This window comes from Brachyistius frenatus, unplaced genomic scaffold (assembly GCF_029030835.1).
Source record: "Brachyistius frenatus isolate BFR_SWC_R1_liver_20210118 unplaced genomic scaffold, ASM2903083v1 Contig_765, whole genome shotgun sequence".
Taxonomy (NCBI): Eukaryota; Metazoa; Chordata; class Actinopteri; family Embiotocidae; genus Brachyistius; species Brachyistius frenatus.
Genome location: NW_027211364.1, coordinates 1 through 11,428, shown reverse-complemented (window position 1 = coordinate 11,428; position 11,428 = coordinate 1). Strand labels below are relative to the sequence as shown.

Genomic DNA, 11,428 nt, shown 5'->3' with positions numbered 1-11,428 from the left:
ACAGCCTCTGCACATGTGCAGGACAATAGTTCATTACTAATTCAATTTACTCAACTGGGCCTGCAACCCGCATGGCTGTAAACATCACACACAATATAACAACTAATTAGTGAACATACAGAACTCAAGGCATTCAATTACAATCATGACATCTTCAGGAATGTTGTTTGTTTCCCCTTCAGATTTATCCTGACTGGTTTTTGTAAAATACACAACTTACTTCTAAATATCGTCGAGCATTCCTGCTAACGAAGCTAGCATGCAACAGTAAAAAAGCATTGAACTTCAATAAACTCACCAGGATATCAAATGTTCAAAGTTCGAAGGATCTGTTGGTGAAACTGCAGCTCTTCAACGGCTCGTCGTTCAACATTCAATTTAAAGTTGTTCACTTTTCTTTAGCGGAATCTGATTCATCTTTTCCTGCTCACAACTCCTACCATACCGAAGCACAGACGACGGGAAAACAAACATCCTCTATTGAGACATGGATGATCACTTCTATCCATCTCTGTGCACGGAGTAACAAAGATGATATATTCAGGAAAACATTGACTCTCCTCGGACTTTTCTGTGTACAGAGGAAAACGGCTACGTGACAACCTGTCGACCTTACTTAAGGGGACAATAACATCGTTCCTAAACATAATAATTAAGATCCCAGATTAAATTATTCTGGTTACATAAGACTCCATGTTTTAGTTGTGCTGAGATGAACATGATGTGAAAGTTGTGGTGAAACTAAACTGCAGACATCAGCTGATATTCTACTGATCCACACTGAGGATCTTCAGGGGAAAGTCTGTTTTCTTCTTCTCTGGTTTAGTCCGCTGACTGTGGCAGAGCAACGTCCACATTTAAAACCTTCATAGAAGAAGAAAAATCCTTCACTGGATGATCGACTGTGAAACTGAAACTCTGGATTTTCACCTTAAAGTCTGACATTGAAATAAAACTAGAAATCTTTTCCACAACATCAGACTGCAACAAATAAATGTTCAGTATGTGCTTGTTCACACTGGTCTGGAGTCATGTGATGATGTTGGACTGAAATATTCAAACAGATCACATCACATCAAATGTTGTAGATGTAGTTTGGATCATCTGATGGACTTTTCTTCCACATTCAGTCGGACATGTTTGTTTTCTTCTGAAACTTGAGGATCTTCAGAGGAATCTGGGATCAGTTTGTTGGACAACATGAGTTTGTATCGATGGAGCCGCTGGTGGAGCTGCAGAGTTGAAGAGCTGAAGTCACTCCGTCTTTATTGAAGCAGCAGCATGTTGTCATTCATATTAATGAGAGCTCTTCTTCACTGCTTCTGTTTCACTGTTTCAACCTGCAGCTGTTTGGAGTTTCCATTTTCTAAACTTGTACATTGTGAACCTTCTTCAGCTCTGAACACACCATGAAACACTGAATGAGTCTAAACTCACAGCTTTTATTCTTTATTCAGATTGAGGAGCTGCAGTTTGTCAGAGATCAGCTGTGATTCTCTGGGTTCAGCTCTGAAGTCCAACCCCTCCCATCTGAAACATCTGGACCTGAGTGACAACAAGCTGCAGGATTCAGGAGTGAAGCAGCTGTGTGGTTTTCTGGAGAGTCCACACTGTAGTCTGGAGACTCTGATGTAAGTTCACTGTCTGTTACTGTTGTAGATCTTCTCTGTTTAATCAGCAGCTGCAGCTCCTTCATGTACAAACAGAACTTCCATCCTTAAAGCTGTAAATTTCCTTTTGTTCCTATTTTCAGTGTTCTTGTCCTAAATTCAGAGTGTTTGTTGCAGAAAGTGTAGAAAATGTCCTCTGATGGTTGTTAAAGTAAATGAATGTTTGTCATTTGTTCTAAAGAGTCTCAGCTGTAAACAGAAGATCCTCTGAACTCTGATCTGTTGAAACTCAACGTTTACTTCCTGAAGGAGACATTTGTCTTTGGTTTCTGCTCATTTCAATGTGACTTCACAGATAAAGTCTGATCACTGATATTGATCCTTCACAACACACTCAGATGAAAGAACATCATCAGCTGCAGCTGTTTAAAGTATCAGTAGAGTAGTGATGGTGTAATGAGACCTGACGGAGGTGAGCAGCATGTTATTGATCTGTGTTGACATGAAGAGGTGGATGAATGTTGTGCTGACATTTGGATGATGTCAGTAGAAGGCTGACATGATGAAGATCCTCAATAACAGAAGGACAAAGTCATTCAATCTGAACACATCTGATGGATCACATGATTTTATCTCCATCTTTTATTCTTTATTCAGATTGAAGAGGTGCAGTTTGTCAAAGATCAGCTGTGATTCTCTGGGTTCAGCTCTGAAGTCCAACCCCTCCCATCTGAAACATCTGGACCTGAGTGACAACAAGCTGCAGGATTCAGCAGTGAAGCAGCTGTGTGGTTTTCTGGAGAGTCCACACTGTAGTCTGGAGACTCTGAAGTAAGTTCACTGTCTGTTACTGTTGTAGATCTTCTCTGTTTAATCAGCAGCTGCAGCTCCTTCATGTCTCATGTTGATGACTACAGACTCTGAGGTCAGTAGAGGGTTGGAGTCGCTCCATGCTGCTTTCAGTGATGTCAGTGTTTCTCATAAATATACTAGACTTGGGCGGCCCGTCCATGTAAATTTACAGCCGCCCAGATATATTTGAATGTATTTATGAATGTGTCCGAGAGGACGCCGCGAGATGTGTGTCGGCAGCGAGCGGAGGGGGACAGCTGTCGGTCCGCTGCAGCCGACACTCAGACACAGAGTCCCGCCTGCTCTACAGGCAGCGGAGCAGAGAAGAAACGGACTAAAGTGCCGTCACTCTTCACTGCAGTCCATGTTCACCATCGTTTGCGTGTAAAGGTTGAAAACACCAGCGATCGGTCGAGACATCCAGGAAGTCCGTCACATACAGGCGGAGAGATGAAAGTTTCCCACAAGCTGGACGTTCATGTGTCGCTGCTGCAGGATGAAATCAGCCTGCAGCTACACACAGTCAACTAAAGTCTACCAACATGGGTTAACTATTAAACTAACCACTAACCAGCTGATAGTTATCGCTGAGTTCATGAATTCAGCCTGAAATGGTCAGAGCGTCATCTGAGCTGTCGGTCAGAAACTCTCAGTTTCAGTTTCATATCACTCAGAGCGGGCGGATCAATCATTAGTGATGAGGGGGCTGCAGGAAAACTACTGACCAGTAAAAATACTATCAAAGAAAACCTTCTGTTGAAAATAATGCTGCTGCAGTTTGATACTCAAGACGGTTCATTTCTATATATGTAACCCCCGTGCAGCTGTTGCTTTAGAGACAGTGCAGAATAGACAGAAAAGAGGGGAATTATCAAATCTAATCCAGGTTCAATGAGGAGACTGGTTAATCCATCACTCGTCTGACTGCTGCACAGACAAGAAATATCCACCCTGAATTACACTTACAACAAAAGGTTTAATTAGAACACAATATAATAACAATACTACAACAAATTGACAATTCCACACATCAAAAAGTGTCCAAGCAGGAAATATGAAAATCAAAAACCTCTGAGATCTCAGGAATAAATGAAATTGAAAAAAAGGTATAAAAGAAAGAGTTGAGTTCTCAAATGTCCTACCCCCCCCCCCCAAACAATGTCCAGTGAAATGGACTCCAGGTGAACTGTGATGTCCAGCTGAGATGAAGATTCTCTCAGGTGAAGGTAGACGGTAAGATGGATGAAGATGGGGTGAGTGGTGGCAGGCAGGACGGTGGATGGACGGTACCTCTGGTTCCAACGAAGAAGATATTAAAAAAAAAAAAACAGCCTCTGCACATGTGCAGGACAATAGTTCATTACTAATTCAATTTACTCAACTGGGCCTGCAACCCGCATGGCTGTAAACATCACACACAATATAACAACTAATTAGTGAACATACAGAACTCAAGGCATTCAATTACAATCATGACATCTTCAGGAATGTTGTTTGTTTCCCCTTCAGATTTATCCTGACTGGTTTTTGTAAAATACACAACTTACTTCTAAATATCGTCGAGCATTCCTGCTAACGAAGCTAGCATGCAACAGTAAAAAAGCATTGAACTTCAATAAACTCACCAGGATATCAAATGTTCAAAGTTCGAAGGATCTGTTGGTGAAACTGCAGCTCTTCAACGGCTCGTCGTTCAACATTCAATTTAAAGTTGTTCACTTTTCTTTAGCGGAATCTGATTCATCTTTTCCTGCTCACAACTCCTACCATACCGAAGCACAGACGACGGGAAAACAAACATCCTCTATTGAGACATGGATGATCACTTCTATCCATCTCTGTGCACGGAGTAACAAAGATGATATATTCAGGAAAACATTGACTCTCCTCGGACTTTTCTGTGTACAGAGGAAAACGGCTACGTGACAACCTGTCGACCTTACTTAAGGGGACAATAACATCGTTCCTAAACATAATAATTAAGATCCCAGATTAAATTATTCTGGTTACATAAGACTCCATGTTTTAGTTGTGCTGAGATGAACATGATGTGAAAGTTGTGGTGAAACTAAACTGCAGACATCAGCTGATATTCTACTGATCCACACTGAGGATCTTCAGGGGAAAGTCTGTTTTCTTCTTCTCTGGTTTAGTCCGCTGACTGTGGCAGAGCAACGTCCACATTTAAAACCTTCATAGAAGAAGAAAAATCCTTCACTGGATGATCGACTGTGAAACTGAAACTCTGGATTTTCACCTTAAAGTCCGACATTGAAATAAAACTAGAAATCTTTTCCACAACATCAGACTGCAACAAATAAATGTTCAGTATGTGCTTGTTCACACTGGTCTGGAGTCATGTGATGATGTTGGACTGAAATATTCAAACAGATCACATCACATCAAATGTTGTAGATGTAGTTTGGATCATCTGATGGACTTTTCTTCCACATTCAGTCGGACATGTTTGTTTTCTTCTGAAACTTGAGGATCTTCAGAGGAATCTGGGATCAGTTTGTTGGACAACATGAGTTTGTATCGATGGAGCCGCTGGTGGAGCTGCAGAGTTGAAGAGCTGAAGTCACTCCGTCTTTATTGAAGCAGCAGCATGTTGTCATTCATATTAATGAGAGCTCTTCTTCACTGCTTCTGTTTCACTGTTTCAACCTGCAGCTGTTTGGAGTTTCCATTTTCTAAACTTGTACATTGTGAACCTTCTTCAGCTCTGAACACACCATGAAACACTGAATGAGTCTAAACTCACAGCTTTTATTCTTTATTCAGATTGAAGAGCTGCAGTTTGTCAGAGATCAGCTGTGATTCTCTGGGTTCAGCTCTGAAGTCCAACCCCTCCCATCTGAAACATCTGGACCTGAGTAACAACAAGCTGCAGGATTCAGCAGTGAAGCAGCTGTGTGGTTTTCTGGAGAGTCCACACTGTAGTCTGGAGACTCTGAAGTAAGTTCACTGTCTGTTACTGTTGTAGATCTTCTCTGTTTAATCAGCAGCTGCAGCTCCTTCATGTCTCATGTTGATGACTACAGACTCTGAGGTCAGTAGAGGGTTGGAGTCGCTCCATGCTGCTTTCAGTGATGTCAGTGTTTCTCATAAATATACTAGACTTGGGCGGCCCGTCCATGTAAATTTACAGCCGCCCAGATATATTTGAATGTATTTATGAATGTGTCCGAGAGGACGCCGCGAGATGTGTGTCGGCAGCGAGCGGAGGGGGACAGCTGTCGGTCCGCTGCAGCCGACACTCAGACACAGAGTCCCGCCTGCTCTACAGGCAGCGGAGCAGAGAAGAAACGGACTAAAGTGCCGTCACTCTTCACTGCAGTCCATGTTCACCATCGTTTGCGTGTAAAGGTTGAAAACACCAGCGATCGGTCGAGACATCCAGGAAGTCCGTCACATACAGGCGGAGAGATGAAAGTTTCCCACAAGCTGGACGTTCATGTGTCGCTGCTGCAGGATGAAATCAGCCTGCAGCTACACACAGTCAACTAAAGTCTACCAACATGGGTTAACTATTAAACTAACCACTAACCAGCTGATAGTTATCGCTGAGTTCATGAATTCAGCCTGAAATGGTCAGAGCGTCATCTGAGCTGTCGGTCAGAAACTCTCAGTTTCAGTTTCATATCACTCAGAGCGGGCGGATCAATCATTAGTGATGAGGGGGCTGCAGGAAAACTACTGACCAGTAAAAATACTATCAAAGAAAACCTTCTGTTGAAAATAATGCTGCTGCAGTTTGATACTCAAGACGGTTCATTTATATACAGAACATGACGTGGTGTTATTTCTCTTCAAAAACCCAGAAGAACCAATGAGAGTGTCATTACAGTATTGAATCAACAGGCAGCATCTTCAACATCTGAACAACATCCATCCCCCAAGAAATTTAAACCATTTCAGACAAAAAAGTCATCAGAAATACTTCAATCTAGTCTCATCTTTATGTTTTGTATTTATTTCATCTTTTGTACTAAATTACGGAGAGTCGTATCAATAAGAGTATAAATAGTCTGCAGCCTGCTCATCACAGAACCAGCATTACATTAGTAACCAAGTGGTGTTTCTGAACGGGACCGAAGTCTCCGAACTGGACTGAAGTCCTGCTGCTCTTTATTCTGCTGCATCACTGACTGACAGCTGATGGAGGGAGTCTCTGCAGACACTCAGGTATCACCTCTGTTCTCTCTGCTTCTCTCTACAGATGGAGGTGATGATCTGTGTGAAGGAGAACAGGACGGTGTGCTGAGAAGATCAGCTGAGTCCTGATGACCAGAGGTTGAAGCAGCAGCAGCTGGTTTACAGAGACTCTGACTGGGATGTGTTACTGGGAGTTGGGAAGAGTGGGTACCTCCAGGTGACATTGACCAGGACTTTCATTGGGAACTAAATTCCATTAATAGCAGAACGAGTAAATGATTCATGGATTATAATATCCTGATTGTTGTTGAAATTACATGATTCCAGAATAATGATAAATTACTTCTATTAAATCTTTTCTCAGGTGTTTTCAAACATAATAAACATATTAATTTACTTCGTTCTATGAGTTGTAATGATGAAATACTTCCCGTTTATTTCTGTAATTTTAATATGATTGATCTATTTTTGATTCTTTGCTTGAAGTTGAAGAAAAAGAAACAACAAGAGTGATTTGAGTGGTTTACTTTTAAGTGTTAACTTGTTCCTGTCGGATTTAGTGAAAGCGTATCGGAGCTAAATTTAGGTTAAGTATAGCATGGTTCATTCTGCTGCGTTTTTCCACAAGTTTTAAATCAAAATAGTCTTCAAACAGATGTTATGACTTTGACAGTATTGGTCATATTTATAGGTTTAATTATCCGGTCATGGGTCTTTTTACTCCATGGCTGCCCCTGGGACCTACGCATGCCCTCTTTACTCAAACCTGGCGCACTTCACTTGTTGTGATGTCCATCTTTGGTGAGTGGACGTGTCTCGGCTCCAGGGGAACAACATTTACAGGTTCCTCTGTGATACGGAACGATTTGATGATTAATTGACTGACGTGATGTCATGAATCTTGAACTTTGATGAGAAAATAATGGGTGTGCATCACTACTGTTGATTATCACGAATGTATTGATTGTAATGTGATTGATGTGATTTTGACTATTTTTTTGATTATTATAATGTTCACTTATGAGTAAGTCAGGATGTCATTTTTCTCTGACTGACTCTCACTTAGTGGTTTTGGATTAAATTTAAGGTGTTGATTTCACATCAAGAAAAGGGGGGATTTGTCAAGGAAACTCTATTGTTTAGTCCTGACATACTATGAGACTCCTCTGATTCCCTGAATGGGGTGAAGGTCCCATAAAGCAGTGGTCCCCAACCCCCGGGCCGGTCCGTGGATCAATTGGTACCGGGCCGCCCAAGAAATAATTAATTGTTTCCGTTGTATTTATTATCTGAGTCTGAACAATCTTTTATTTTGAAAAATGACCGGATTCTCTCAGTTACATCTCGGTCGCTTGAGCGCCAAAAATTTAACCCACAAGCAAAATGAGCAAAACACAGACGTCTTTGGAAAGTTTCCTTTCGAAGGGGAAAAGGGCAAATGAAATGAAATGAAATGAAAGAGGTGAAGAGACAGAAGAAGAGCCTCCGACCTCCAAGAAAAAGACAGATTTGAACAGACAATCCCAGGAGTTGTCCTTGAAGTCTGGGTTTATGGCGACAGGTGGTTCCCACAGACCAAGCCCGCTCTGCATCACATGCGGCCAACGGCTCTCTGACGAGGCAACGAAGCCTTCAAAATGGCTTCGCCACTTGGAGACCAAACACCCTGGATTAGAAAACAAGCCCCCGGAGGATTTGGAAAGAAAAAAAAAGAGGAACACGAAGGACAGAAGGAATTACTGGCGGCCGCCACGTCAATAAATGCGAAAGCAGTGAGAGCATCATACTTGGTGGCTCACCGTGTTGCTCAGGCTAAAGAGCCATCAGTATTGGTGAAGAGTTGATCGAACCTCCACTGAAGACATCTGCCGCGAACTTGGAGGAGAGGAGAGGCTGCTGTTAACAAGATGGCACGGGGACCTTTGTCGGCCAGCACCGCGACCCGAAGCGTTGAGGAACCAGCCGAAGAAGCTACTTCCAACCAAAGAGGACCCACGAACTGCCGAGGAACGGATCCGAGACCCATTTATCAACGAACCAGGGGGATCCAGCATGTCTGTGCAAGAAGAGGATCAACTGCTGGAGGTCGCAAACAACGGCGGCTTCAGAAGTCTTTGGGAGACAACAACTCTGCCGGTGATCTGGATCAAAGTAACGGCAGAATACCCGGAGATCAACCACAGCACTGGAAACCCTGTTGTCATCTCCGACATCCGGTCTGTGTGAAGCGGGTTTTCTGCCGTGACAGCAACCAAAACAAAACAACGGAGTCGACTGGACATCAGCAACACACTTCGGGTGTCAGGCTCTCCCGTTACCCCGAGATGGGACCATCTCGTTGCAGAGAAACAAGCTCAGGGCTCTCATTGATTTAGCGTTATGGTGAGGAAACATGTTCATGCACTTTCTATTCATTTTTGTGGGTTAGATATAGATAGATAGATATCATGTCTATATATTATCTGTATCTTATCGTGAAGGCGTGTTTAAACGTTACCATAGCGACCAGAGTCCGAGAGCGTTAGGGCTGTGGTCGCCAACAGGGGGGAGGAGGGGGGAGGAGGAGAGGAGGAGGGGAGGAGGAGGAGGGGGAGGACAGAGGGAGAGGGGAGGGGAGAGGAGGAGAGGAGGAGAGGAGGAGGAGGAGAGGAGGAGGAGGAGGAGGAGAGGGGGGAGGGAGAGGAGAGGAGGGGAGGGGAGAGGAGAGGAGGAGAGGAGAGGAGGAGGAGAGGGAGGAGAGGAGGAGAGGAGAGGAGAGGGGAGAGGAGAGGAGGAGGAGGGGAGGAGAGGAGAGGGGAGGAGAGGGGAGGGAGGAGGAGGAGGAGGGGAGGAGGGAGAGGAGGGGAGGAGGGAGAGGAGAGGAGAGAGGGAGAGGAGGGGAGGAGAGGGGAGGAGAGGGGAGGAGAGGGAGGGGAGGAGGAGAGGGGAGGAGGAGGGGAGGAGAGGAGAGGAGGAGGAGGAGAGGAGAGGAGAGGAGGAGGGGAGGAGAGGAGAGGAGAGGAGGAGAGGGGAGAGGAGAGGGGAGGAGAGGGGAGGAGGAGAGGAGAGGAGAGGAGAGGAGAGGAGAGGAGAGGAGGAGGAGGAGGGGAGGAGAGGAGGAGGAGAGGAGAGGAGGAGGAGAGGAGAGGAGAGGAGAGGTGAGAGGAGGAGGAGGGGGAGGAGAGGTGAGAGGAGGAGAGGAGGAGGGAGGGGAGGAGAGGAGAGGAGAGGAGAGAGGGGAGAGGAGAGGAGAGGAGAGGAGAGGAGAGAGGAGGAGAGGAGAGGAGGAGGAGGAGGAGAGGAGGGGAGAGGAGGAGGAGGAGAGGAGGAGGAGGAGAGAAGGAGAGGAGAGGAGAAGGGAGAGGAGGAGAGGGGAGGAGAGAGATGAGAGGAGGAGGAGAGGGGAGGAGGAGAGGTAAGAGGAGGGAGAGGAGGAGAGGAGAGAGGAGGAGGGGAGGAGAGGAGAGGGGAGAGGGGAGGAGAGGGGAGGGGGGAGAGGAGATGAGAGGAGAGGGGAGGGGGAGGAGAGAGGGGAGAGGGGAGGAGGAGGAGGAGAGGGAGGAGGAGGAGGAGGAGGAGGAGGAGGAGAGGAGGGGAGGAGAGGAGGGGAGGAGAGGAGAGGGGGAGGAGGAGGAGGAGGAGGAGGAGAGGAGAGAGGAGGAGAGGAGGAGGAGGAGAGAGGAGGAGAGGAGAGGGGAGGAGAGGAGAGGAGGAGGAGGAGGAGAGGAGGAGGGGAGGAGGGAGAGAGGAGGAGGAGGAGGAGGACGGGAGGAGGAGAGGAGGAGGAGAGGAGGAGGAGGAGGGGGAGGAGAGGGGAGGAGGAGGAGGAGGAGGAGAGGGGAGGGGAGAGAGGAGGAGGAGGAGGAGGAGGAGGAGGGGAGGAGGAGGGGAGGTTCAAACTGACAACTTTATTTCAGCTGTTGAAAAATAACATTCATGGAGTGTTTAATAATACAAATGTGAAATTGCTGGTTCTTTATATTTTTTGTTTTATTATTATATAGATTTCTTTATTATTTATTATCACGTTTATTATATTCACAATATAAACAATCTACGTCCCCCCCCCCCCCCCCCCCCCCGTCCCCCCCTCCGCAGTACAATTGTCAAGCATTGACCGGTCCGCGGTGATGAAAAGGTTGGGGACCACTGGCCTAAAGGACAAAAATCAGATATAAGGTCCAGAGACAAATGGATTGAAGAGGGAGAAAAGAACACATCATATTTCAGGAAGTTTGAGAAACACAGACAGGAAATGATGCAATTTCTCTAACTTACACTGGAAAATGATTTATACGCATAACTTTAGCCCTCAAAATGTCCCACTATGGAACAACAGAGTCATCGTAAGTAGAAGAAAATCTATGTTTATGGAGGACTGGATGGAAAACCAGATCTGGTCAATCATTCACCTCCTGGATGGAAATGGTGATGCACTTAAAGTGGAGTTTAATGGCAAATATGAACTGGATTGCTCCGTGGAAAACTATATTAAGGTGATTAAAACATTCCAACTCATACAATTAATTAAAAACAATATCGATAACACACCAACACCTAAATTACAAAAGCTAAATATCGATTATGTTGACTTCCTGCATAGAAACTGTAATAATGCATTTCTAAGGCAATATTTAGTCAAAACAATGTTCCCTAGTTTAACGAGGAGCGCACACACTTCTACATATATGTATATATACACAACCACCTCGTCTCAGATATACAGTTTATATAAATATTGTAGAAAGTAGAACTAGTGTCCACAGATGAGCTCCAACATTGCAGGACTTTGATTGAAGGACAATGATGAATCAAACAGCAGCATGAGC

The 11,428-nt window shown here is 44.9% G+C and overlaps 2 long non-coding RNA genes across 3 annotated transcripts; one reads left to right on the top strand and one right to left on the bottom strand.

Annotated features, from left to right (window-relative positions):
* Positions 1-1,249: 1,249 nt before the first annotated feature.
* LOC138615197 (uncharacterized) lies at positions 1,250-7,019 on the top strand. Of its 2 annotated transcripts, none has more exons than XR_011310456.1 (4): positions 1,250-1,631; positions 1,852-2,441; positions 5,247-5,420; positions 6,685-7,019. It is a non-coding gene; the product is annotated as an uncharacterized lncRNA (long non-coding RNA). The 2 variants fall into 2 exon arrangements; XR_011310455.1 differs by having other exon boundaries at positions 1,253-1,631; positions 2,268-2,441.
* Positions 5,365-7,027, bottom strand: LOC138615198 (uncharacterized). The gene is made up of 2 exons (XR_011310457.1): positions 6,964-7,027; positions 5,365-5,470 (listed from the first exon to the last, which is right to left on the bottom strand). It is a non-coding gene; the product is annotated as an uncharacterized lncRNA (long non-coding RNA).
* Positions 7,028-11,428: the final 4,401 nt, after the last annotated feature.